Consider the following 23,451-nt stretch of genomic DNA (forward strand, 5'->3'; position numbering starts at 1 on the left):
CTACTAATTACTAGCTGTGTGTCTCTGCACGAGTCACTTCACCACTGTTTGCCTCAGTTTCCTCACTGGTAAAAAGGGGGATAATAATAGCACCTGCCTCCCAGGGTTGCTATAAGGATTAAAGAAGAATATAATTGTAAAGCACTACGCGCAGCCCCTGGCATAGAGTAAGCACTGTATACTTGATAGCTATTATTAATATTATTCCAAGGTCTCTTCTAGCTATAGGTTTCAATGACTCTGATTTGTTACCTCCATCTCCAGCCAGTTTATACATGCACACAAATGCATGTGTATACATATACACCCAGGGTCACTTAGAAAGAAAGACCTGACAATTCGGAAATAGCTAAATATATTTTAGCATACTAAATTTAATGGAATACCACTGAACCATAAAGAACAACAAATATGGATAATTCAAAGATATGTGGGAAGACTCATTTTAAATTGCTTCAGAAAATGAAAAAGCAGAACATCTTGAACATGGCAAGTACTTGATAAATGTTCTTAGATTTGTCTCGACCAAAAGAAATAGAAAGACAGATAGATAAAGATCTAGATATAGATAGACATAATTGTGACTATAGCTATGTAAATGAAGACAACTTTAACATCCAAAAATAAATCATGTAAAATTGCTAGAAAACCTTAATACTAACTTATTTTAACACCTTTTCTTTCTGCAAAATATTCGCTTCTCAATATCCCTTGCTCATCTCTAATCTGAAGAACAATTCCTTTTAACAAAGAATTTAAAAAGAGAGACAGAAAAAAGAAGAATGACAAAACTAGCCCGTACATTAATCAAGTGCAACAGTATATAATATACTCTGTGTTCCACCTCCGCAGTCCCCTACCTCTGCAAACAAACAAAAGAAAAAATAGGACATTCCCCTACTTCTTCAGCCAAGCTTAATTATGCAACATGCAGTTTTCATTTTCATTGTTATCCTTTTGATTTACATTGTTGTGGTCATATGATATATTGTTTTCGTAGTTCTATTTACTTTGTATCTATTCATGTCTTCCCGCACTTCTCTGAATTCTCCATATTTATCTCTTTTTATAATGCCGCAATATCCCATTACATTCATTTATCACGCTTTGTTTAGCCACTCCCTAATCAAAGGACATCTACCTTGTTTTCATTTCTTTGCTACTATAAAAAAAAGTGCTGCTATAAATGTTTGGGAATATATTAGGCTTTTCTTTCTCTCTTTAACCTTCCTGAAGTATATGCCTAGAAAGTCCACTAAATTCCTGATCAACATTTTCAAAAGTGCTTTTAAAATTACACAATGTATTGTTTCCTCTCCCTTCCCATCTCACTGGGAGAGGGAAGGGAGGGGAAAAGAACAGAAAAACACAAAGAAATATGTATAGAAGGCAAAAATTCCCATATTGGCCAAAATCCAAAAATATACCTCTTTCTGCATATTTAATCTACCACCTCTCTTCATCATTGGTCATCTGGAATCAAGGTTAATCATTGTATATATCAAAGTTGTTAAGTCTTTCAAAATTGTTTATTTTTACAATTTTGCCATTGTATAAACTCTTCTGCTTCTACTCCCTTCATTCTGTCAGTTTATATGTCTTCTCAGGCTTCTTTGAAATCATCTTTTTCACTGTTTCTTAAAGCACAAAACAGCTCCAATACTTTCATAAACCATTAGTTGTTCAACCGTTTCCCAATTAACAGGTACCCCCTTAGCTTTGCTACTACAAAAAGAGTTGCTATAAATTTTGTATATATGGATTTTTTTCCTCTTTGATCTCTTTAGGAGTTTAGATCTAGTAGTGGGATTGTTGGGTCAAAGGGCATGCAGTTTAGTAACCTTGGGAGGCATAGTTCCAAATTGTTTTCTAGACCAGGTTTGCCTTTTTTTCTGATAACCCCTCTAACTTTTGCCATTTTCTTTTTTTGTCGATGTTGCCAGTAGAACCTCAGAAATTATTTGGAATATTTTTTTCATATGTCTATATAGAGCTTGGATTTCTTACCTTGATAACTGCCTGTTCGTGGCCTTTAACCATTCGTCAATCAGCAAATTGCTGTACTGCAATGTTGTAATTATGACAAACAATTTGATAGTGATTAAAAACCAGAGAAGGTATGGAACAGATTAGTCTAATGTTCAATAAAACTAGACCCTATCAATTGGTGTAAAAAATAATAATGAAATTCATATGGAAACAAAAAAAAAGCCTTAAGATATCAAAAGAAATAATGAAAAGAAATGAAGGCAAAGTGGGTCTCATAGTGCTGGATTTCCAACTATTCTACAAACCAATATTTCTCAAAATAATTTGGTATTAGATAAAAATAGAGCAATCAATCAATAGAACAGACTAAGTATACAGAAGCATACGTAACTAGTACTCTGTTGTTCAGCTATGTCTGACACTTCATGATCCCATTTGGGGTTTTCTTGGCAAAGACACTGGAGTGGTTTACCATTTCCTTCTTCGGCTCGTTTTACAGATGAGGAAACTGAGGCAAACAGGGTTAATTGACTTGCCCAGGGTCACACAGCTACTAAGTGTCTGAGGCTAGATTTGAATTCAGGTCTTTCTGACTCCAGACTCAGCACTCTCTCTACTGTACTACCTAGCTCTTGTATTTGATAAATATAAAGACCTTAATTTGGGATAAGGACTCACTATCTGACAAAAACTGGCGAAAAAACTGAACACCAGAACTGCCAGAAATAAGGGTTAGACCAACACCTTACACTATGTACCAAGATAAGCTAATGGATGTGTGACCCAGATATAAAAGGTCACATCATAAACAAAGTGATAAAAAAATTACTTTTCAGATCTGAGGACGGGGGGTGAGCAGAGAGAATCACAGAAGATAAAATGAATAATTTTTATTTTAACAATTAAAAATGACTTTGCACAGAGAAATCCAAAGCAATCAAGATTAGGAAAAAAAAACAGTTAACTAGGGAAAATATCTTTTTATAGCAAATTATTCTGATAAAGGTCTCCTTACCAAGATATATAAGGGCTACTAAATTCTAAAACAATTTCTACCAATTCCTTTTAATATATAGAAACTACTTTAGTCCCTATGGATCTTTTTCTTTTGGCTGCTTTTCTTAAGTGTTTTCAGAGATCTACCATTGCAAGAAATACACTGGAGACTTATATGACATGTTGAAAATATATCATTTGTTTAAAAGAAGCATGAGTATTAGTGTGAATCTTAGCTCCAAGAATCGATTTATGTTTAGGTTGAATGCATGAATGAAAATAATTTATTAAGGACTTCCTCTGTGCAAAGCAGAAAAGTAAGACAGGCTATTCCAAATGAGCTCATATTCTAATGAGGGATACAAAACATACAGGAAGTTTCACAGCTTCAATTAAGATAGAAAGTCCCCATAGTTCTTAGGACAAAGAAGAGCTCAATGCATCTTCCTTATATCCATTTCTGATGTTAAACCACTTGAAAATGCCAATGGTCTGTGTCGAATTTGAGTAACAGTTCCTATGCTTGAGAATGTGTCAGCAGCTTCAATTTATAGAAATTGAGTTAACCACCAGCTCTCATTCCTTTATGGGGATCCTCAACTGATTGAATGTGGTGATGGAAAGAGCACTGGCTCAAGAATCAGGAGACCTAGATTCAAATCTTATCATTGTTATTTATTAAATGACTGGAGATGGGAAAGTCTTGACCTCTTTGTGCATCTTTTAAATAAGGGGCAACAATCCTTGTAGTACCTAACTTACAGGTTGTTAATGCTTTTGTAAAGCACTATTAAATATGTATCATTTCTAAGCATAATTAACTGGTCCCTCCCAGTCCCTTATCATGGACCCAAAATTAACTGGACTCATGCAACAAGCAAGGTGAAATCACTTTAAACCTGTGATGAAACCACTTTAAATCTCTGTTTTGAAACCAGGTTGAATTTTCTGATTCTTTGTTGTTCAGTTATTTTCCAGTCGAATCCAACTCTTCATTGACCCCATCTGATGTTTTCTGGGCAAAGTGGAGTGATTTGGAGCGGTTTGCCATTTCCTTTTCCAGCTCATTTTAAGATGAAGAATCTGAAGCAAAAAAGGTTAAATTACTTGTCCAGGGCCACACAACTGTGTGTCCAAAACCAGATTTCATCAGGAAGATGAATTGTCCTGACTTTGAGCCTGGCACTCTATCCATTGCACTACCTAACTGCCCATTTTTTCTGCATTTAAAATATTATATTAAATGCAAAGATCTATGACAAAAGATGTACACTCTTGTGGCAGTCTATATCCTAAGAGATACTGTGACGGTTGGAGGTAACGAACCAGTGTTATCAGAGAGACCCTGAAAGATGAATTGGGTACAAAGTTCAAACGATACCAAGCAGCTGAACATACCTAAACTCTGTCTTTAGCAACAACAAAAATAAAGATTATCTAACTGTATGTCTTTTTTCTTTTGTCTTCCTCAGCACATAGGGGAAGAAGCAAAAAAAAAAAAAGACAGCAAATTCAAGACTTTTCCTCCAGTTAGGAAGTCTAGGCTCTCGAAGGATATTCTCACTAGAGATGAAAAGTCATCCGAAGGAACTTTTAAACCAACTTACCACATTTGTTCCAGGAAAGACTTTTGAATAAGTTAAAAGAAGAAGAAGAATTAACAAAGGAACATTTTAATTAGCAAATTAATTCATGAATTAGACTAAGAATGAGAATAAATTGACAATGTAACCCTAGAAATGTTACCAAGGAAGTTGCAGAATTATATTAAAGTATTTGTCCTTTCCCTCTTCAATCCATATTTCATGCATATCAAAGTATTATCTTTCTAAGACATAGGTCTGACCCTGTAATTCCCCTGTTCAAAACTCTTCAATGGCTCACCCTTGTCTATAAAATATCAACCTCTCAGCTTTAGATTTAAGGCAAAACATGACCTATTTCCATCTTGCTTTCTAGTCATATTTCTAGTGTAGTGCTGCTTTTCATAATCTCTATGAACCAGTCAAAATATTCTAATAACTACTCTGTAGACTTTATACTCCATTTCCTGCATCCATACATGGGCAGGAGCCAATATCCACATTGAGAAAACATTCCTTTTTCACTTCTTCCTCTAAAAAGCATTCCCTTCAAGGTTCATGGATAAGCCTCCATGAAGCCTTCTATTAACCTCCCCCTCGATGTTTTCTCTCTCAATTTACATTTTAGTTTACTGATTTATATACACATTATACTTACCCACTATCTGCCTAGTAGAATACAAGCTCCTTAAGGGAAATTGTTCTGTTGTTTTTGTCTTTTTCAGTGCGATGTAGTGGATAAAGAGACAGCCTTGGAGTGTGCATTTCTGACATGTGTGTATGACTGTGGACAAATCTCTTAACCTTTTAGCATCCCCACCAACTCCCTAAGACTGTATCAGTAAAGGAAACGTAAGCTGAAGAGTGAGAATAAAGAGGAACAGAGAGACAGAAACAGAGAGAGGATAGAATGACTGCATGGAACTGCAACTAAAAACTGCTGGAAAAAGAATTGATCTTAATGTCTTGTTTACTGTGCCTGAGGGAATCATTAAAACTCCAACAGTATAGCCCCGTTCCCATACTATGACCCTGCTACCCAGCTGAGTGACTAAGATTTTTTTTTTGGTCAGGAGACAGAAGGCTTATAAAAGCAGAGAATTTACTGACTTCCTCTCCTGCAGCTCCAGAGTGGGAAGAGAGAGAACAGAGATTGAACTTCACCTTTGGGGACTAAGGGGTCATAGTCACCCTTAAGGTGACTATGATTTATATTCAATGTGAAAGAGAAAAGAAAGAGGAGCTTACAAGAAAGCAGCTGAACTATGTGCAGCTCCTTCCATGGCACCCATAACACTGAGAAAGGGATTGTGCCTACCTATGCTTGTTATTGCTTGCTGTCACTGTGCTTTTCCTGAATAAAGTGATGTGTTTTACTGGGTGCGATAAGAAGACTAAGTGATTAGTTATAACCTGTATCCAAAAGATAAAAGTTTCAGGGAATAGGAGCTCTATCAAGAGTCAAGCAGGACCTAGGGCAACAAAAAGGCAATGTTGGAAACACTATTATGTCCATGGTGCTGTTACATATAAATTTGTACTATTACTATTCCTTTCACCCGCAATCATTCTTGTGGGTTCCTCTGACTGAAGTACATTTTAAACTGCATTTTTTGAGGCAATCAGGGTTAAGTGACTTGCCCAGGGTCACACAGCTAGCATGTGTGTGAGGCCAGATTTTGAACTCAGGTCCTTCTGACTCCAGGGCCAGTGTTCTATCTACTGCACCACCTAACTGCCCCGAAGTACCTTTTAAAACAGCTTTCAGAGTAGAAAGATCTTTGAACCAGGCAGGAGTCAAGACCTGCGTTCTAGTACCATGTTTACAAGACCCATTCCTTTGTCTGGGCCATTGTTTACATATCTAAAAACTGAGCTCAGACCAGATGAGCTCTGAAGTATCCTCGAGTCCTAGCATTCTTTGAGCTATGATAGCTAGCTAGCTATGGAGAAGTTATCTTACAAGCAACAGGGTTTCTTTGAGGGAAAGGAAAACACACTCATGTCCATTAAAAACTGAAGATAAACAGCTTTTTTTCTTTAGGCAAAGGGCCTGTTTTCAAAAGAAAAAGGAGCTACTTTGGTAAGACTGGCAGGCAAGTTGCAGCAGAATAGATAATACAGTCCATGAAGGATTTCATGGTGAGTAGGCTTAAGGGACACAAAGATTTAGGCAAACCTTTTCCCTAAAGTTATTGAATAAAAATTAATTAAAACAACAGTGTAAATCAAATGTGCTATGCAGGGGAGAGGGAGAGATGGGGGGGGGGAGAGAGATCGAGAGAGAGAGAGAGAGAGAGAGAGAGGGAGAGAGAGAGAGAGAGAGAATCTCTTTCAGAAGAAGCCAGAGCAGAAATTCAATAGCAAGAATAGGAAATGCATTTTGGAGGGAGGAGAAGCACCACTTATTAGACTAGAGGAGTGAGAGAAAAGAAAATCAAATATCAGAGATTAAAAAGGGAAAGTGACAAAAGGCAAGAGAGGCCTTCATTGCAATGTGCTAGCAATGGAGACAAAAAAGAAAATACCTTTCTGGACTCCTGGATAGCAATAGCCAGAAAATGAGAAAGCAGCCTTACAATAAGGGGAAATGAGAAAAGTCAAAGATTATACTCATATTACAAGTTTGAATGCAAGGCAAAAGGGTCATGCAAATAATCTGAACTGACTGTAAAAGAGATCATTCAAATTTTTACTATAACTAGAATTAATGAGCCTGTTGACCATCTATTCTCAATCTGAATGAATATAGAAAGTACAGCAGGAAAATATTAGGAAGCACAGACTCAGGTATCCAATGATTACTTGAGCATGTTATTCAACCTTTCTGTGCCTCAGTTTCTCCAACTTAAAAAACTGAGGTAGCAACATTGACTCCACAGATAGATCACAAAGATCAATAGGCAGTTAAGGTGTTCTAGAGCAATGGCGTCAAACACGCAGCCCATAATGCTCCCAACTGCAGCTCAAATCAGATTAAAATGTAATTGGGAAATACTTAACAAAAATAAATAAAAATACAGTAAAACATGTTACATTTTAAAACTTTGTCAATATGCAGCCCACAGGGATCCTTATATACTGTTTATTAGCCTCCATTTCTGGGCATTTGACACCACTGCTCTACGGGTAGGAGGACATCTACCACCCAGAACAGACAAACCAAATTATTATGGGATTTTAGGACACTCCTGAGCCATCCTTTAGCTCCTAATCCAGGAACAGTGATAGTTATTCCATAGGTTTTCCAGATAACTGAAGCTTATATCCTTAAGTGCCAAATCTCTTGTCTGTGTTTTTTTTTTTTCAATTCATAATTTATTGCATTTTAGGCTCAGAGGCTGCATTGAGTACACATTGAATGTGGAATGATAGAAAGATCAACGGGTTGAGGCACATTGGTGGCACAATGTATTGAATGCTTGCCTAGAGTTAGAAAGATCAGAGTTCAAATCCAGCCTCAGACACTTGCTAGTAATGGGACTCTGGGCAAATCATTGAACCCCTGTTTGCTTTGGTTTCCTCATATGCAAAATGGCAAAGAAATAATAGTATCTACTTTCCAGGATTGTTGTGAGGATCAAATGAGAAAATAATTGTAAAGCTCTTAGCACAGTGTTTGGCACATAGTAAATGCTATACATATTAGCTGTTTCTATTATTATTATTGCTATTATTAATATTATTATTATAATTGTGGTTAGCAGATGAAGTCATTCCTTCCTATCCTGTCTCTTGCTATCTATGTGATCTTGAGCAAGTTAAAAGCTCCTTGATGCACAGTTTCTTTATCTCTCAACTGAGGAGGCTGGATTCCTAAGGAACTGTCCAAGTGAACATTCTGTGACACATCATCTAATTTCCTACCTATGTTATTGAAGAAGAGTCTGTATTCTAGGCTTAAGAAGACACATTCTACAAGTCCAAAACCTCAAACCAAAACAATGTGGTACAATGGAAAGATCATTGACTCTGCAATCAGAGGAACATAGGTCAAATCCCAGCTATAATGTTTAATGCCTATATGACCTTGACCAAGTCCCTGAACCTCCTTGGGCCTCTGTTTTTTCATCCATCTCATGAGGGGATTGTAATATGATAGATAGTCTCTGTGGCCCTTTCCCCTTTTAGATGTGTGAGCCACTGAAAAAAATTAAACTCATTAGCAGATTAATTTAGTATGTCTGGGTTCAATTGCAAATGAGGATTATTTCCTTTTTTTAAAATCATTATTTATTTATTTAAGATTTTTAGTTTTCAGCATTAATTTTCACAAGAGTTTGAATTACAAATTTTCTCCCCATTTCTACCCTCCCACCCATTCCAAGATGGCATATATTCTGATTGCCCCATTCCCCAGTCAAACCTCCCTTCTGTCACCCCACTCCCCTACCATCCCCTTTTCCCTTACTTTCTTGTAGGGCAAGATAGATTTTTATGCCCCATTGCCTGAATATCTTATTTCCTAGTTGCATGCAAAAACTTTTTTTTGAACATCTGCTTTTAAAACTTTGAGTTCCAAATTCTCTCTCCTCTTCCCTCCCGACCCACCCTCCCTAAGAAGGAAAGCAATTCAACATAGGCCACATGTGTATCATTGTGTAAAACCCTTCCACAATACTTATGTTGTGAAAGACTAACTATATTTTGCTCCTTCCTATCCTATTCCCCTTTACCCAATTTTCTCCCTTGACCCTATCCATTTTCAAAAGTGTTTGCTTTTGATTACCTCCTCCACCTATCTTCCCTCCCTTTTATTGTCCCCCCTTATTTATCTCCTTCCTCCTTCTTTCCTGTGGGGTAAGATGCCCAATTGAGTGTGTAGGTTATTCCCTCCTCAGGTCAAATCTGATGAGAGAAGATTCACTCATTCCCCCTCACCTGCCCTCTCTTCCCTCCCAACAGAACTGATTTTTCTTGCCACTTTTATGCAAGATAATTTACCCCATTCTATCTCTCCCTTTCTCCTTCTCTCAATATATTCCTCTCTCATCCCTTAATTTGATTTATATATACGTGTGTGTGTGAATATGTATGCGTCTGTGTGTGTACATTCCCTTCAGCTACAATAATACTGAGGTCTCATGAATTATACACATCATCTTTCCATGTAGGAATGTAAACAAAAGAGTTCAACTTTAGTAAGTCCTTTATGATTTCTCTTTCTTGATTACCTTTTCAGGCTTCTCTTGAATCTTGTGTTTGAAAGTCAAATTTTCTATTGAGCTCTGGTCTTTTCACTGGGAAAGCTTGAAAGTCTTCTATTTTATTGAAAATCCATATTTTGCCTTGGAGTATGATGCTCAGTTTTGCTGGGTAGGTGATTCTTGGTTTTAATCCTAGCTCCACTGACCTCCGGAATATCATATTCCAAGTCTTCGATCCCTTAATGTAGAAGCTGCTAGATCTTGTATTATCCTGCTTGTGTTTCCATAATTCTCAAATTGTTTCTTTCTGGCTGCTCGCAGTATTTTCTCCTTGATCTGGGAACTCTGGAATTTGGCTATAATATTACTAGGAGTTTTCTTCTTGGGATCTTTTTCAAGAGGTGATAATTGGATCCTTTCAATTTCTATTTTACCCTCTGGCTCTAGAATATCAGGGCAGTTCTCCTTGATAATTTCTTGAAAGATGATATCTAGGCTCGTTTTTTGATCATGGCTTTCAGGTAGTCCAATAATTTTTAAATTATCTCTCCCGGATCTATTCTCCAGGTCAGTGGTTTTTCCAATGTGATATTTCACATTGTCTTCCATTTTTTTCATTCCTTTGGTTCTGTTTTATAATATCTTGATTTCTAATCAAGTCACTAGCTTCCACTTGCTCCAGTCCAATTTTTAAGGTAGTATTTTCTTCAGTGGTCTTTTGGACCTCCTTTTCGATTTGGCTAATTCTGCCTTTCAAGGCATTTTTCTCCTCATTGGCTTTTTGGAGCTCTTTTGCCATTTGAGTTAGTCTATTTTTAAGGTGTTATTTTCTTCAGTATTTTTTGGGTGTCCTTTAGCAAGTCATTGACTTGTTTTTCATGGTTTTCTCACATCACTCTCATTTCTCTTCCCAAATTTTCCTCTACTTCTCTAACTTGCTTCTCCAACTCCTTTTTGAGCTCTTCCATGGCCTGAGGCCAGTTCGTGTTTTTCTTGGAGGCTTTTGATGTAAGCTCTTTGAATTTTTTGACTTCTTCTGGCTGTATGTTTTGGTCTTCTTTGTCACCAAAGAAAGATTCCAAAGTCTGAGTCTGAATCTGAGTCTGTTTTTGCTGTCTGTGTTCCCAGCCAACTACTTGACCCTTGAGTTTTTCATTGGGGTATGACTGCTTGTAGAGTAGAGAGTACTTTGTCCCAAGCCTGAGAGGTTGCACTGTTGTTTTCAGTGCTATTTCTAAACAACAAGCTCTGCCACACCAGCACTCCTCCTCCCCCAAGAACCACCAACCTGCACCATGACTCAGATCTTAAGCATGTTTTGCACTCCCGCTCTGATCTGCCACTTAATTCCTCCCACCAGGTGGGCCTGGGGCCAGAAGCAACTGCAGCTATAGTTCTGTCCTCAGAGCTGCACCACCTCCGCTGCCCTCCAGGGTGGTGGCCAAACCGCAAACTCATTTCACTCTGTCTCCACAGCTTTTCCCACTAACCTTCTCTGTTGTTTCTGGTGTTTGTGGGTTGAGAAGTCTGTTAACTGCCACAGCTCACTGATTCAGGGCACTAGGGCCTGTTCCACCTGGCTCCTGGTCTGGTTGGTCTGGGCGTAGCCCATGCTAGGCTCTGCTCTGCTCCGTTCCCACCTCCGTGTGATAGACCTTACCCAGCAACCATCCAGGCTGTCCTGGGCTGGAGCCCTGCTTCCCTCTGCTATTCCATGGGTTCTGCAGCTCTAGAATTTGTTCAGAGCCATTTTTATAAGTTTTTGGAGGGACCTGGCGGGGGAGCTCATGCAAGTCCCTGCTTTCCAGCCTCTATCTTGGCTCCACCCCCCTGTTTTAAACATTCTATATGAAGATGTACATGACAGACTTCCTTATCTTCTTAAACAGAATATACTTAGCAAGAATCAACCTTTTATCAATGACTTTGGATCTTAATAATAATACCTAATTATCAAAGTCTGTCTCTGAGACTTCCAAAATGACCCTGGGCAAATGACTTAACCCCTATGACCTTTAGTTTCTTCATCTGTAATATAGGGATAATGATAGTTCCTACCTCCAAAAGTTGTGAGGACCAAGTATGCTAATATACCTAAAGTTCTTTGACAACTTTAAAGTATTATAAAAATGTGAGTATATGATTATGCATACCATTGTATTATTTACATAATGCTAACTGTGCTTTTTCAGTCAAAAATGGGAATTATTCAATCAACCAGTATTTATTAAGCATCTATTATGTGCCAAGCACCATGTTAACTGTAACTTAGTGAAACTCTTATAATGAAAGCATTTGCATTCAAAATTTTCGCATTCTAGGATAATTTTTCTTATGACTAATGGGAAATTTCCTTAAAAGAAATGAACAACTGTAAGTAGATTATATTTACTTCAATAATTCAAGGATATTATTATCGTGATTTAATGAGTATAGTTTTGAGAATTTATATGCCTGAAAAATTCATTACCCTATGACCAACACAGTCCATCACCAAGTCTGTTCTCAAAGACTTTCCAGACTGATAGGAGATAGCCGAGGTATAGAAAGAACATTGGATTTGTAATCAAAGGATGTTGGTTCAAATTGCAGATCTGCTACTTAATATGTTTGTGACCTTGAACAAGTCCCGATCTCTCTGGGCCTCACTTTCTACATCTATAAAATAAGGGAAAGAAAGTGAGGAATGGTTATATTAGATGACCTCTAAGTTTTATCTCTGGCACTTATGACTCTATTATACTATGACTTTCTACATTAGAACTTGTGTTCTCCTGGCATAGTCTGTAAAATCACTTACCTCCACACAACCATGACCCGTTGGAGCAGGACTTTATAGTAGAGAAAGAGGAATGGAACAAATGTGATAGTCTTAAAGGTGTAAAGTACATAGATATTTTTCAAATGTAAAAGTGATAAATGAGTAACATCATGGATTGGGTTTAGATTTATTATTCTAATAGGGAACTGGCAATTGAGTTGGTAATTAGAAAACTCTATGCTATATAGCACTAGCCCCTCAGTCACTCAGAACCAAAAGCTCCCCAATTCTATATGTAGAAGACTGATGATGGTAGGGAATATTGGGACTGCTCTCCAAAATCCAGTAGGAAGGTCATATCTGTACATGACTAAGGACTGGGCCTCATTGGCCACTTTGTCCAGTTTTCTTTCAGTCATGCCCAACTCTTCATGACCCCATTTGGGTTTATCTTGATGAAGATGGTTTGCCATTTCCTTCTCCAGCTTATTTTTACAGATGAGGAAACTGAGGCAAACAGACTTAGATGACTTGCCCAGGGTCACACAGTTAGTGTGAGGTCTGATTTAAACTCAGGAAGATGGGCCTCCCTGACTCCAGGTCTAGCACCCTATCCACTGTGTCATGTAGCTGCCCCATTATATTATCATACCCTTGAGTAGGTGCTATTAATATTTTAGGTGTTATGAGCACCTTTGGTGGTATCATGAAGCTATGGCTCCCTTTGAAGAATAATTTTTGAAAGAATAAAACATACATATATACACACACATACATATATACATACATATATATGTATTGGCACACACATGTATGTGTATACATATGCATGTTTGTGTGTATATGTATACATATGTGTAGATCTATGATTACAAAGGAAAGCTATTATTTTGAAATAATTATAAAAATATGTTTAAAAACAAGTTCATAGCCCCAGCTTCAGCACTCCTGTACTAAAATATAAATTACTTACAAGATCATAGATTTATGATACATATATATATATACCAATGTTATTAGATATATTATAGATGTATACTATCATAGATAGCTAGAAGGAGTGTTAGAGGCCAACAAGTCCAATGTCCTCATTTTACTGATGAAGAAAGTTAGGTGCAGAAAGGATAAATTACTTACCCAGGGTCATACAACTACTTAGCCCCTGAGGCAGGATTATGAACCTAGCTAGGTCTTCCAGACTCTAAGTCCAGTGCTCTATCCACTGTACTAGGATGCCTCTGCACTTAGTGTCCTTAAAGGCAAAAAATCCTTGAGCATTGGGTGATCCCAAAGGTGTGATGTTTCATTGACAAGATTTTCACCTGTTTCTCTCTTTATTGACAGCAGAGATGAATGGAAGAAAACCAAGATGAATCACTATCATATTTCTGAAAAAGAACTACAGCTTAGTAAAAAGGAAGGAGAATATATGAGTGGGAAAAGAGAGGGGGTAAAAATCTTCAGCGTGATAACTTTGTGTCACATCTGAGAAGATGAGGATGTTTCTGAGAAATCATATATTTTTGCATCAAGCTCTGTTAAAAGGCTATAAGAAAACCAAGGTTGGGTTTTCCTGGGCCTGATAACATCGTGGGTTGGGTTTAGCCTCTGGGGTTTACTATAGAAAGAAGGTACTCTGACTTTACTGGAGTTGGATTTGAGAGGGAAAGAAAGGCTGAATGATCCTTCCACAGAATTGTCCTCAGTTTTAATAAGAATAACTGTGGAAAACATGGAGCAAGAAGACCTAGAGTGAGCCATTCAAGTGAATTTATAACTCCTCAGGAAGAGAGTTCAAGGTGAGTGCTAAGGGGGAGGACAGTCTCTTGAATACATGCTAATTTAGAAGTTTTATTTTGTGCATCAGAAAAACACCCTTTGGAAAGTGAGGCAGGAAGTGTCTTGGAAAGAACCCCAAAGCTTCCACTGATATGCTGTGTTCTTTGGGCTAGTTTCTTTGTGTCTTAATTTCCAGGAAAGTGAGGGATTTAGTTTATATAGCATTTGTATCCCTTCCAGATGTGAATTCTACGAATCTGTGTTGCCCAATAGATGTCAGCAGATGCCAAATGGACCACTACACATCTAGCCCAAATTCAAAGTGCCCACTGTGTGCTTCTGCCCTATCATGGAGTATACTAAACGAGAAATATATACTGAGCTCTTGTAAGCACTGCTAAATAACTCTGCTAAACTTTGTGGAAAATAATCCCTGACCTCACCCCTACCTTCGAGGAGTTCAGCCAGGGAGATAAAAACCAAACTATGTGGGAAAAAGAGACAAGGAAAAAAGAAAAAGTGAATGATCCTGGGTGAAAACTTTGGGAGCCATGACACCAAGTCATGTTTTTCAAACTGGCAAATTCCCCAGATGATTTTTGGCATTCTATTAATGATATACTTGATGGCTCTCTGAATTAAGGATTAGTTTGTCATGGTTTTCCTTGCTGGCCTTTAAATATTTTCACACCATAAGAAGATGCCTCCCAAGTAAGTGCAGCATTGACCAAGTGTGACCCCATGACATTTACTACAAATTAATGTTTTGATACCTCCATCAATCAACATAGCCTTCTTAAGATTCATTTTAGGGCCAAAGGTATTAAACTTGGGTCTGGAATACATGTAGACAATATGGAATTGGGTGATACCCTCTAAGGCAAACACTTTGCAGAGCTTCTTAGAAATATTCAATTTTGGGGGCAGCTAGGTGGTGCAGTGGGTAGAGCACTTGCCCTGGAGTCAGGAGGACCTGAATTCAAATCCGGCCTCAGACACTTGACACACTTACTAGCTGTGTGATCTTGGGCAAGTCACTTAAACCCAATTGCCTTGCCTTCCCCCCCTCCAAAAAAATATCCAATTTTTTCTAATAATTTATGGTGAGGTCCTTGCTATCAATGCAGATTTAGGTAGCACGGTGGATAGAGTGCCAGGCCTGGAGCAAGGAAGAGTTGAGTTCAAATATGGTCTCAGACCCTTCCTAAGCTGTGTGACCCTGAACAAGCCGCTTAATCTCTGTCTGCCTTAGTTTTCTCATCTGTAAAATGGGGGTGATAATCATAGCATCTAATTCTCAGAGTCTTTATGAAGATCAAATGAAATAATAATTATAAAGGGCATAGCACAATGCCTGGCATATAGTAAATGCTATATTTATTAGTTAATATAATTATTTGGCTTTTATTATTTTATCCATATTTCATTCTTTCACTCGTAGGTAAAACAATGGATAGAGCACCAGACCTGGTAGTACCAGACCAGGAAGACATGAGTTCATATTTGGCCTCAGATACTTACTAGCTGTGTGACCCTGGGCAAGTCACTTAACCTCTGTCCGTCTTCTTTCTTCATCTGTAAAGTGGGGATGATAATAATGGTACCTACCTCCCATGGTTGTTGTTGCAAACCTTAAAGTTTGCAAATGCGTATGTAAATGCTAGCTATTATTATTTTGCTGCCTGTGATCCAGGGCACAGTGGTGATGATCTGTCTATAGGTTCAGTCTCAGAACTCTGTAATTGGTCTTTTATGATTATACTCAATCACTAATCATGATGGCAGATTGTATCTTCATGACAAACAATGACAAAATTATTGATAATTGGGGTAAGATCAGAGATAGGGAAATATTTGCCCTCCTTTTCCAAAGGGGAAGAAGATAATGAATTTAACATCAATTCTTGATAAAGTTATAAAAATGCTTGTTAAAAGAATGACTTGTGATAGCTTAGAACAGAAAAAGGTAATCACTACGAGGAAGCATGGATTAAATAAGAAGAAATCATGATAGACTAATCTAATTTCCTTTACTGGAAGTGCTACAACTAGACAAGTAAATCCAGATCAAAGGAATGCTATAGATATCCTAAATCGGTATTGCAGAAAGGCATTTGACCAAGTCTACCATGACAACTTATAACAAAATGTATAGATGTGGACTGCAAAGATGTAGTTAAATGAGTTTAGAGCTGATTTCTTGACTTAGAGCTAAAGAGTGTTGATAATAGATCGATCCAATCTGGAAGGAGATCCTCCAGAGTTTTTTGTGGCCCAATTCAATCCACCATCTCTACCATTGAGTTGGATTAAATCCTGGCTAACATGAATATCACATTTTTAGAAGACCGAAAATTGGTAGGGATAGTTAGTTGCATCGCATAACAGAATCGAGATCACTAAAGATCTCAAGTGTTATAATGGTAAGTGGAAACCAACTAGATGTAATCTTACAAGGACAAAGTCTAGCACTTGAGTTCCAAAAAATAATTACATATGTACAGGATAAATAATATGTATTTTAAAGGTAGTTTATGTAAAAGAAGACCAGGAATTATAGTAGGACTTAGATTCAACATGAGCCAGAAACATGACACTGCAGCCAACAGTGTGAACATGATTTTAGGCCTCATTAATAGAAGTATGGTGCTTGTAAACAAAGTAGTAAACAAAGAAGTAAAGAAAGAAGGTCATAGTCCCCCAATACGCTACCCAAGTCAGACCATATCTAGAATACTATGTCCAAATCTGAGTGCCAAATTTTAGAAGGACCACTACTAAGTAGGAGAGTGACCAAAGAGAGTGACCAGTTTGGTGAGGGGACTGTCATACTTCATGAAATTAGTTGAAAGAACTAAGTATGGTTAGCCTAGAAGAGAAAAGACTCAGGAATTCCATGAGAAAGTGAAGATGATAACAATCATGTCTACTTCCCAAGGTGGTTGTTGGAAAGCTTTAAGTTTGCAACTGCTTATATAAAGGCTAGCTATTGTCATTTTACTGCCTGTGAGCAGTAAAAGTTTGAAGGTTTGTCAGGTGGAAAATAATGCTTAGATTGGTCCTGGAAGTCAGAGTTATGATCAAAGTTAAAGTTACAAGGTGACAGATTTTGTCTCAAGCACAAGTAAAATCTTCCTAAAAATTAGAGCTATCTAAAAATAGAATAGGTTTCCTCAGTAGATAAATGAGTTCCCTATCACAAGATGTCTTTCAGTCTAAACTGGATATCTACTTCTAAGCAATATTAAGGAGGGAATTTGGGTAGGAATTAGCCTAGATCTCCTCTGAGCTCCCTCCCAAATACTATACAATTCTCTGGTTCTATGGATCAGCACTCTTTTTAAAAGGACAAACCAAAGTTCTAGCCTATTTTTTTCCAGGTTTGTCAAGGGAGATGAGCTACAGAGAGCCCTTAGTGCATTGAGTTATTAGTAGCTAAACCTATACGCATGGCATATATATACACACACATAGGTGTGTGCATATATATACACATATATGAGACTTCTTTCTTCTTAACTCACACTGAAGCAAGGTATGTATTCTCCAAGTTATTCAATCTGACCAGGTATAATACAGCAATTAGAAAACTACCAGTGCTGTTATGGTCATATAAAACATGAAAAAAGTCAAGAAGGAATCAGATCCTTAAAAAAGAAAGGGATATGGGACTAAATGAGTACATTTTTTCTGAATTTATTAGATTTTTCCTCAAAATGAAAATGTGTCACCAAATAAATGGATTTTATTTATTTATTTGCTTATTTATTATTAATATTATTATTTTGGTAAATCAATGTCTGTGTCGGGAAGGGGAAAAAGAGAGGGCCTACACACAACACATATATAAAATGAGATTTATTTGAAGAATATACTTTACCGTGGGCCAAGGCCTTGAGAGAGCTGGAAGTGGAGAATGCTGAAAATTCTCAGCTCTGCATTTCTACCAGGTAACCCAGGTATTAGATCAGCTCACAGGTTGGGGAAGAAGAGTAGGCTGCAACCCCTCATAAACAATGACTTCCCATATTCCCCTTTCAATACATAAAAAGTCTCATCTCTCATGTGCATTTGTCAGTTTTCCTTACCTGTCAAGGACTGATTCTAGGATAGTGGTTGGTGGGGGAGTAAGGTGTTATTTGTTACCTCTGCTCCCGGTTCTATGTTTGGGGATCCTTGAGCACTATAACTGTTTATTAGGATGAGGGAGGGAGAAAGGAGAGTTTGACACACCCTATAGCTCACTTTTGGCCTGTTTTCATAGAGACAGAGAAGTTGGTTCTCATGGCTTTGATTGGACTCAGTGAAGCATTATCAGAGCCTACTTCTCTGAACCAGTAACTTTGAGATCACAGGGAGCTAGCCAGAGAGCGAGGTTGGTTTTGGGCCTGAATTTCATATTTAATTCAGTTCTCCCGATCTAAACATGTTATAGGTGTACCAAATAAACTAATATTCACTTAGAGCCTTTTGCTCCATACTCCCTATATTGAGGTACCTTGCATATACAAAGTGAGTCAACAGGCAACTGCTAATGGCTATACCTATATATGCATTTTCTAGCAGGCAATTTCAATTCAATTACATTCATACAGGAAACATAATACTTACAGTCACAAAAAAAATCTTAAATAACAAACATATCCTTATGGGGTAGCTCATGGCATCCTCAAAGAGGCAAGGTGCCTAAGAGGCCTCTTGCATAGTAGCCTGGAAAAACAGCACTCAAATGAGAAGCATCTAGAGTAGGGCTTCTTTACCTTTTTTGTGCCATGGACCCTTTTTACAATCTGGTAAACAGATTGCTATTCATAATGGAAGGAGATGCTCATTTGTCCCATAATGCTCAATGTTCCTCATGCTATGAGTCCACCAGCCATGAGGTGATTATCAGCAGTCATAGAGTAGGTGCTCCTAATACACAGACCTAAAGGAAATTAAAGGTATTCTTCACCCTCATCCTCTTTTTCTCTGCATTCCTATTTCCATGGGAAGTAGAGACTTTTCCAGGGGTGAGCCATGGAATAGAAAGGTAGAAGAAGGCAAGAGAAGGATTCAGTGTACTTATGTTATGCAAGCCTCAGATTACCAGAATGTGAAGAAGCCAAAGAATGATATGTGGATTAGAATGTTGGCATGGGGGAGAGGGATATAACAAGACATCCTAGGTAACCAACAAAACTTGAGTGGGGTTTTTTGGAGATCAAATGAAATTTTGTCTTTGAAAACTGATTGCTTGGCTAAGCCATATAGCAATGATGATGGTGATGGTGATGTGATGATGATGATGATGATGTTAGCATTTTTAGTTTTTTTAAGGTTTGCAAAGTATTTTACATGTGTTAGCTCATTTTGATCCTCACAACTCTTAAAAGTAGATAATATTGTTATCCACATTTTATAGACGAGGAAACTGAGGCTTTGAGACATTAAATGACTTGCCTAGGGCTATATAGTAATTATTTGAATAAGATTCAAACTCAGATCTTCCTGATTCCAGGTCCAGCACCCTATCCACTATACCACCTACTTTCCTCAAGAACTTATTGAATGAATATGTTACAGAACATATTACTTATGGATAAGTGAATACTTTATGAATAGACAAGACATGGACAGTTTATCAGATAAGGTCTCATATCTAAAATATATTAAGAATTTTGTCAAATCTATAAGAATACAAGTCATTCCTTGGATGGTAAATGGTCAAAGGATATGAACAGGCAGTTTTCTAATGAATGAATCAAAACAGTTTATAGTCTTATGAAAGAATGTTCTAAATCATTATTGATTAGAGAATAGCAAATTAAGATGACCTTAAGAAATTGTACACCTATGAGACTGGCTAAAATGATAGAAAGGGAAAGTAACAAATGTTGAAGACAATGTGGAAAAATTGGGACACTAACTCATTGTTGGTGAAATTGTGAACTGATCCAACCATTCTGGAGACCAATCTGGAATTATGTCCAAAGAGTTACTAAAATACCTATACCCTTTGACCCAGCAATACCACTACTTGGTCTATTTCCAAAAATAAATAGGGAAAAAGGAAAAGAACCTGTATGTTCTAAAATGTTTATAGTAGCTGTCTTTGTAGTGGCAAAGAACTTAAAATGGCAGAGAGTCCTATCAGTTGAGGAAGGGCTAAACAAGGTATGGTATATGATCATGATGGAATACTATTGTGCTATAAGAAATGATGAGCTCAACAATTTTATAAAAAAAATATGGAACAACTTGCATGAAATAATGAAGAGTAAAATGATCAGAACCAAGAGAACACTGTATAAAGTGATAACAATGCTATTTAAAGAACAGCTTTGAGTGAATGAGTTATTTTGACTATTATAAATTCCAAAATTAACTATAAAGAAAGTTATGAAGAAAGATGTTACCCACATCCAGAAAAAGAACTGATAAATAGAAGTATGTATAGAATAATTTTACATACATACCTATTTGTGTCTAATGGTAGCCATTTTTAGGGTGTGGAGGAGAGAAGAAAAATGAAATTTACGTGATTTTGTTGTATATTTGAAAGGAATAGCAAATTGTACATAGTAGACTTGCAATTTCATATGCAATCGTCTTTTTATGGTACTATGTTATGGAAATGTTTGTTTTATTCCATAAATTAAAAATAAAATTCAAAAAGGAACCTATTGAATGAATGAATGACTACTCCAAGATCTAGTCCTCCGCAGACCATAGGCATTTGAACCATCTGCCACCTAGCTACCTCCCTGTAAGCAAAGCTCCCACATGCATGAAAGTATTATGGGCGCCTGCCTACTAAGAGCTGTGAGTAGCCAGTGGGTCCTATGGATGAACATAGTAAATTCCTTGAAGATAAAATCTAAAACACTACAGATGGTGATCTGATTTTGGCAGAGACAAAATTTGAGATTCTCCCCAGATGACACTGGCACTCATTCAAAGAAAGTTTAAGTAAATTCTACAAAATTATCAGTGAGTCTTTCTGCTAGATACAATTATCCCAATGCCTTAGGAAGCAAACTAGGGAATAACAGTAATTCCCTTGAGATGTGTCCCATCCTCCTCTTCTGTCAGAATGTCACCTGAATGCCTTGATTCAACAAAGCCCCACATTCATTAGGCCTGGAGAAATCCCATCAGCTCAGCAGAGACTAGGATGCTGCATATATAGATAACAAAAACAGCTGCTACAGGCCCACCAGCCCACCACGAATCAAAAACCTGGCAGGTTTTCTCCACACAACCCAGGATAAATGAAAGCCAAAGGCTTCCCCTAACTTTGTGTCAAACAGCCTTGCTTAGTTGCATACCAGCCACTGCTTCAGCCATTTCCAAAATGCTTCACCCTAGTGTCTACATAGGTTGTAGTAACCTCGTGCCTGATGCCTGTAGGTGGGAGCAATGATTCTCCCTGTTCTTGGACTCTCCCAGCTCCCTTTCAGGAGCAGAATGCTTTCCCTTTTCCCATTAGATTTTGGCTTTTGTGTACTTTCACTTTATTGGAACTGGCAACACGAAGCTATTTAAACACAGCTCCATCTGTCAGAGTCAGGTCCTGCAGGTAGAGTGTCGTGTTTGATTTTAGATTATCATTTGTTGTGTAGTCAAGAAGGGCTTCAGAGGAAAAGGGGGGGAACCTGCTCTTAAAAACTGTCTTTTATTTTTCAATGCTTTGAGAACCAGTTCTGCTGCAGAGATCATAAATCTGCTCCCCAATGCTCCATGTTCCTCATGTTTTACAACAGGTCCAGATAACACTCAAGAAAACAAAACAAAACCTGTCAGAAGACTATTCTCCACACTTTGGAGCATGACTTGACCCTGAGCTTTTGGGCAACTCACCTTCTATCACTCTTTACCTACCAAGCAAAAAGAACAGTAATTATTGCTAACATTTATATAGCACTTATTACGTGCCAGGCACTGTGCTAAGTGTTTTATAATTATCATCTCATTTGATCCCCACAACAAACCTGGGAAGTAGGTGCAATTATTATCCCCATTTTACAGATGTGGAAACAGTGGCAAACAAAGGTTAAACATCTTGCCCAGGGTCACAGAGATTGTTAAATGTCTGAGGCTGTATTTGAACTCAGGTCTTTGTGACTCCTGGTTCAGTATCCTACCCGCTAAACCACCTAGCTGCCATTGTGGGCAAAAACTTAGGGAAGCAGGTAAAAGGTCAGTGAAATGCAAGCTCCTTGAGAGCAGGGACTGTTTCTTTTTTTGCTCCGTCTTTATTCTCTCCATTTTACAGATGAGAAAATTGAGGACTAAAACAGTCCAAAAATCTGTCTGAAGGGCCACGTATGAGAGGTACTCTTTGAACCCAGGTCCCCTGACTTCAAGTACAGTGCCCATTTCACTACCCCACATGGAGTCTTTCTGCTAAGCGTTTTGTGCAGGAAGCCTAGAAACACAACAGCCAAAGGAGGAACACCTAGAACAGGTATTCTTCACCTTTTTGTCTAAGGTACCCCTTTGTCAGTTTGGTGAAGCCTGTGCATCCCTACATATGAGTGCCATTTATAATGTAAAAAATGCTAAAATTTCAGTTAAAGAGTTGTCAGAATAAAGGAGTATTTTCCCCCACTCAAATTTCTAGAGCACCAGAAATCTTCTTGTTGTTATTTGTTGTTTGTTGTGTGTCCTTTGTTCTTGAAGAGGACCGTGATCACAAGGATCACAATCTATCCATGTTTAAGAACTCCTGATCTAATGCAAAGTTTGGCAATGGCATGCAATCTGCAAAACAAATGCTACAAATAGCACATAAATAATTTTTCCGGGGTACATGGTCTAACTAATTTCCTCTATCATGTGTTTCTCCTCATTACCAATAAGAATTGCCACTGGCCATAAGCTTAGTGTCTCCAAGAATACCCTGTTAAATGAAATATCCTTGGAGGAATAATTAACCCTTTATGAAACATTATTGTATTGGCATAGATTCATTTAATAGGAACTACTGATAAAAATGACCATTTTGGGAAGCATAGCATAAGGTCCTTACACACAAGACTAGTAAGATTGTTATGAGGGCAAGAAACACAGTAAAAGAAAAGCAGGAGAGAAGGTATGGAAAACAAACTCTCCCTACTTCATAATGCCAGCTAGTGGGTAGTGTAATACAGATGTGTCAAACCTATGATTACTGCTGGAACCAGATCAACATATAATTGGGAAAATATTCAAC

Source organism: Trichosurus vulpecula, chromosome 2 (genome assembly GCF_011100635.1).
Source record: "Trichosurus vulpecula isolate mTriVul1 chromosome 2, mTriVul1.pri, whole genome shotgun sequence".
Taxonomy (NCBI): domain Eukaryota; kingdom Metazoa; phylum Chordata; class Mammalia; order Diprotodontia; family Phalangeridae; genus Trichosurus; species Trichosurus vulpecula.